This window comes from Castanea sativa, chromosome 1 (assembly GCF_040712315.1).
Source record: "Castanea sativa cultivar Marrone di Chiusa Pesio chromosome 1, ASM4071231v1".
NCBI classification, from domain to species: domain Eukaryota; kingdom Viridiplantae; phylum Streptophyta; class Magnoliopsida; order Fagales; family Fagaceae; genus Castanea; species Castanea sativa.
In genome coordinates this window covers 60,164,107-60,170,611 of record NC_134013.1, presented here as the reverse complement: position 1 = coordinate 60,170,611, position 6,505 = coordinate 60,164,107, and positions in this window count along the sequence as shown.

Sequence of the window (6,505 nt, the reverse complement as noted above, 5' to 3'; positions counted from 1 at the left end):
AGATCTAAAAAAAGGTTTATGAAGGATTATAGTGAGATTTAAATGTGGTAAATTATTCTCTCTTAAAAAAGTGGTAAATTTGGAAAATAATTGACTCTAACAGGTAGGGATTGTACGCTAGGAGTTAGCAACGTGATCTCAAGAAGTGGGCTTTTTAAGCATCTCAATTTTCATGTTCTCTAATTTTCTGGCCTAGGGCTTACAAAAGAATAAGTTGTTTCGGCCATGTTTTGGGGTAATAGCAAAAGAGGTAAGTAACATATATGTGGTGCTATGATTTTCTTTGAAAATCCTCTACTTTTACGCTACCACTTAATAACTTTTTATGGTTTTAATTTTGAAAATTTTAATTGTTTTAATTTATTACATGTTCTTTTTACCCTTAAAGCACGTCAAATTTGTACTAATGAGGTCTTATTTACTATATTCAATCTATAAACTCATTTGATAACTTTTTATTGGATTGGTATTTCAAAAACTTACCATTGGATTACATTTCCTCTATTTTCTTAATGCATATACCAAGTTTTATGTGAATTGGATGTCATTTACTATTCGATTTAGAAACTCAATTTTTATGCACATTTTAATACAAAAACTTGAAATTTAAATATTTGGTCTCAAATTATCTTGAAATTTTGCAAATAATATGTAGAATATAAGAAGAAAATATAATCTAACAGTGACTTTGTTAAAATTTGTATCTAATACAAAAATATTAAGCGGTGTAATATAGTTTAGAGTTACACCTTAAGTGTAACTTGAAATGAGATGCTATTAATTTCTGAAATCATGATATTTTGCAATTGTTAAGGGTATCAGAGACATTGTAATCCCAATGAGGAATATATATATATATATATATATATATATATATATATATAAGCTTTGATGACAGGGTCTTCTATTGCCTCTATGAGGTCTAAAAGAAGTTCTTCTTGCCTATTGAGAACATTGATGGTTTTGTTTCTACAACAACCATCTTTGCATGGTGTGGGTTCATCCGGGCCACTAGAGGTACTGGTTCTAGAGGAATCAGAGGATGACCTGTATATCTGCCTAAGCTCTCCGTCACTAGCACTGCTAAATGAATCACTATCTGAGTGGTCAAGTTCTAGTAACATGAAGATCTCATTTTTGCTATGTTGGTCACTAATGAGGGTATTGATAAGGGATTTGGCCTTAGCTCTACACTCGCTCTTGAAATGACCTTTCTTTCCACAGTTGTAGCATTTGCCTGATGCTTGTGGAATGGGTTCCTTGGATTTTCCTTTCTTATAGAAATCATCAGTCTTGTACTTCTGTTTTCTATAATACTTGGTTGCTTTCTTCCTATAGGATTTCTCAAAGGATTCCTTTCCTTTGTGCCTAGATTTCCTATTGGAAGGTTTGACTGAGGGTAAGGCATACTGTGTACAAAAATGTCCCATTTCGTACTTGGCTTTGTATCTTATCTCCTCCTAAAGGTAGTTAAGATGCATGGTTTTGGCACTAATCAGGTTTAAGGCTTTGGAGACAGAATCTGTTTGGATGGTGTTAATATTTCTAGGCACTAGTTTACTAAGAAACTTAAATTTGATGGTTTGGCCAAAGGGATGGATAGTAAGTCCTTTACTATCCACTGTGAAAGGGTATAGGATGCAGAGGAAAGGGTTTCCTAAGATGACCTTGTCTGTCATATTTTTGACAAGAACAAATGTGGTTTTGAAACACATGTTATCTTGGCAAACATGTGCTTTAGGAATTTTGAATTCAATCTGCATTTTTCCGCCACTTGCGGATGTCAATCGCTCCTTAGACTTTTTGAAGTATTTGGAGGGAATGATTCATTCTTGAATACAGTTGAGATCAGCTCCTAAATCAATTAAGGCTATGACCTCAAATTCAAAATCTTTGCTAATGACCAAACAATTAACCCTACAGCTGAGCTTATCCAAGAACCCAGCAAAGAATTGTTCTTAGATACCATCAGTAGGATTAACTTCCACAAATGGCATTCTAAAGTCAGGATTGTCATTAGCAAAGAATTTGAATTCGAGGTTATAGCCTTAATTGATTCAGGTGTTGATCTTAATTGCATTCAAGAAGGAATCATTCCCTCCAAATACTTCAAGAAGTCTAAGGAGCGATTGACATCCGCAAGTGGTGGAAGAATGCAAATTGAATTCAATCTCCCACGAGCTGAGGTTTGCCAAGGCGGCATATCCTTTATGACAAAATTTGTCCTTGTCAAAAACATGACAGATAGAGTCATCTTAGGAAATCCTTTTTTGTGTTTGTTATAACCTTTCATCACAGACAATGAAGGAATCACAACCCATCCCTTTGGACAGTCAGTCAAGTTTGAGTTCATGAGAAGCCTCGAAACTTGGGAACTTAGCTCCCTCTAGAAAGTTTCTATATCAAAAACTCTCAGCACTGTAACCATCCAAACCCTTCCATCTTATAATCAAGCCTAGCACCTTGATTCAGCCAAAACAATTGATGATTCTTTTGACATAAATCAATCCCAATTGTCATCTTGCATTCATCATAAAAATATTTGCATCTCTGCATCCATCAGTTTTAAAAACAAAAGGGTTTTTAGCAATTATTTGAAAATCTTAAATGATCCAAACCTTTCTTCGTAGGATAAAGAGAAAGCAATATTTAATACCACTAATAAGTGGACAATGACTTCTTCAGCACAGAAGAAGGGCAAGGGGAAAGTACCCGCAATGGGCTATCCTTAAGACAAAAGACTACCAGCGGGACAGTCTTTTGTAATGCATGAAGACGCATCCTCTACCAGCCATGGAGGATCGACATCCCTTCAGGAATTTGTCACTCCAACAGTGACATATGCCAGTGGTGGTATAGCTATTGTTTTACAGGAAGTCTTATCCAGGAAATACCATTTCAAAAATGGAGCCTATACAAATTTGCCAGCCTCTATTAAATTCATCCTTGATAACCTTCAAATGGCCTTTACTTAAAACAACAATAAACTATTCCAAAGAACCCTCAAAGCAATAGAAATCCACCTAGTAAACCTTGAGGCAGAAAATCTATCCTTCCCTAGTCAACTCTTTGGCAAAGAGGATATCCATTCCATGGATAAAAAGACTATCATGGGCATCGACTATGCTAGACTCAGTCTTAAGACTCAGTCTATCCTAAGAAGTGTTGTTGCCAACTTGCTTCCTGAGATACAAACCAGTATTTTAGGATCCAAGGCAATGTTCGAATCATCGGATGATTGGTTTGATCATTTCAAAGTCCTGATCACCACTCCTTATCCATATGCAAATCTAGGAGATACAGGTGACAACCCAGTTCAGCATGAGTGGGAGAAATATTTTGTGGGCAGCCTTAGAGTATATGAGCAACAACATCCTTTTCCAGGGCTCCTCATAAACTTTGAAGTTGAACCTGACAGGGAACCTAGCTAGTTATCAAAAATGTTCGAATATGGCTTCATAAAAATGATCAAACTATCAAGCCATGACTAGATCAGCCAGTTTCCACAAATCATCCAACATGTTGAATTGTTTGATCTATTTCATCATCTGAGGGACCTTCCTTATTGCTTTGATGAGAAGTATTTTCTAGAAGTTGGACTCTTCGACTAAGAAGATCATAATCGACCCTGAGAATAGTTAATTCTTGCTTTAGGGTTCTAACTTTTGACTTGGTTTCCTTAATCTCTCTTTAAAGGTCATTGATCGTAACTTCCTTCTTAGACTGGGTAAACCTATTGTAGATTTGTTCTAAATCTACCTTGGGTTGTTGGATCCTTAGTCCAAGTTTGCTGGTTTCCTTTACTAAGGTCTGGTAGAAAAGGGTAAGCTTCTGAGCTTTGATGACAGGATCTTCTATTTCCTCTATGAGGTCTAAAAGAATTTCTTCTTGCCTGTTGAGAACATTGATGGTTTTGTTCCTACGGTAGGTGTGAGTTCACAGATCAGGTGTCTGTCTCACTGTTGTATATTTTTGTTTCAGATCTAAAGGTTAGATCCAAAAGTTTGAGGATAAAGGTGACTAGGTTGTAATTGTTGATTTAAGCTTGTAATCCAGAACAATGAATAGGTTGTTTAGAAGTTTCTCTTCTACCAGCAGTAGATGTTCCCAACCAGCATCCATCCCAGAGATACCAGCAGATGTAGGAATACTTAATTCGGAGTCTTATGAGTTATCTGATCTAGATCTAGACATCGGAGATTGGAATATCCCTAAAGTTGCCACCAACCAGATCTATAAGTCTTCATGGTCCTTGATGAAAGCCTTCAAGACAGATTACCATGTTAAGACCATAGAACAAGTTTATGGTATAAACAGGGAGTACGAAACGTGCTACTTGTTATCCCCTTCAGCCATTCAAGCACATAGGGACAAATGTCATAACTTCCTACACATAGGTTTAGTCCAGGTAGGAGTGAAACCACTTACCAGAAGAGGTTTAAACAGCTCAATCCTTATGGCCCTTAGAGATGCTCGTCACATCAGATTCAATGACAGCCTCCTAGGAACCATAGAAACCAGTCTTAGCAACGGACCAATCCATTTTAACTATTTCCCAGATTTCACTATCTACATCCATGATAGCACAATTATCAAAGCCCTCACACTCAATATCAAGACCCATGGAACCCTCATGACGCAGGGAACTAGTTAGATCGCCTTGATAGACAGAGTATACTACAAGTGCATGAGAACGAACATGAATGTCGGAGCACTTGATAGAAGGGAAAGAGGTGAGACAACCCTCATCCAAACCACTGACCCTAGTGCCATGATTCAGGTCCCTAGAACCCTGAAATGGACAGAGGTCACTTTTCCAGACAGTTGGACTTTAGAGAATGAAAACCATACTCTACAGATCCAAAACCCAGCCTAGAATCCAGATCTAGAATTTGTCCAACAACTAGCCGATGGCATGGTTAGGTTAAGTTTTGACAGATCTAGGCTTAGCACTCCTCTAGACTATGAGTGTAGACCACCTCTGGATATATCCCGGTTTAGATCTCCAACCGATCTACATCAGCCCCATAGGCAGTCACCTATCTACCTTAGAGATAGATCTGCATCCCAGTGTAGCTCAACTAGACCTCTAGGATCACCATTTCCAAGGTCTAGAAGAGATCTAGGTGTACAGCTTCAAGGAGTTAGAACCAATTCCCAACTCACCACACCTTGCTACACAGCCAAACAGGATTCGATTGTTAATGAGGAAGACGATTGTGAGCAATCCCCCCCATCCCCATCTGGAACTGATATGGAACAACCTCCAGATCAGCAAGAAGAATCTCTAAATATTTTAGTCCTAAACAGAGAATTCGTTCTTGACGTAGAAGAATTAGGTAAGGAATTTAGTTCTGAGGAAAACAAAGCTAAAAGAAAAGCCTACAAAGCCAATTATACCAGAGAGCAAAAAGAAAAAGTATTGGAAGCATGGATGGCATTCATGAGGGAAATATTCCGTAATGTCCCGTTTTTCATATACTTTGAAAGGTATTTTGGCCAGCACAAGCAGTTTTGTGTTCTCACCAGAGCTTGGACCATAGAACCCAATGTAACAAAGGAAGTTGTAAGGTCTAGCCATCCACCCCTAGAAGCCATAACCTTTAGTCATCGCAAAAAAGAAATAGTGGCCTTTCCATTCAAAATCACCACTGATAGGCACCAACTAGTCAACAAGGTGATTGAGCAAAACAACTATACCAACCAGTGTCTAAATGTTATAGGAAAACAGCTTGACAGGATAGAAGATAGGATAGAAAACAAAGTTATCCTCCAGCCAGGAAGCTCTAGTACACCTATCCAAGCCCTAGAGAAGCCTCCAGTCAAGTTACCTACAACCAGGCACACTAGCCTCAGTTATCCTAAGGACAAAACGGCCTTAGAAATAGTTGCCTAGAAGTTAGAAGAACTAGTAAAGAAGGAACCAGCCACCCCTTCGTCAGTTAATGTTTTAGACATCCAAACAGCCTCTAGCAGTTCTAGCCAAGCCTCTGACCAGGAGATAGAACAACTAGAAAATCAGTTTCAGGATTTACAGGTAAAACGGCTTTACCATCCCAACATAAATCCAACCAGCTCAACCAAGAATTGGTACCCTAGACCAACACCCCCTGACCTCCAATATGAGGAACAGAATGTTAGTAACCAATTCTCAATATCATCTGGTAGACTCTATGAATGGAACATAGATGGTCTATCAGAACAGGAAATCCTAAACAAGATCCAGCATATGACTATGGTAGCCAACAACTACCTGGACGAAGGCCATCCCCACAAGGAAGTCATAGAAATGATGGTTTTAGGATTTACAGGAAAACTCTTGCAATGGTGGAACAACTGCCTAATAGAAATGTCTAAAGAAGACATCAAGCATGCAATTCAAAAAGATAAGGAAGGAAACCCCATCATCAATGAGGTTGAACAAGGAGTTCCTGATGGAGTCAATACCCTGATCTATACGATCATGAAACATTTCTTAGGAAAACCTAGCAATATTACATCTAGG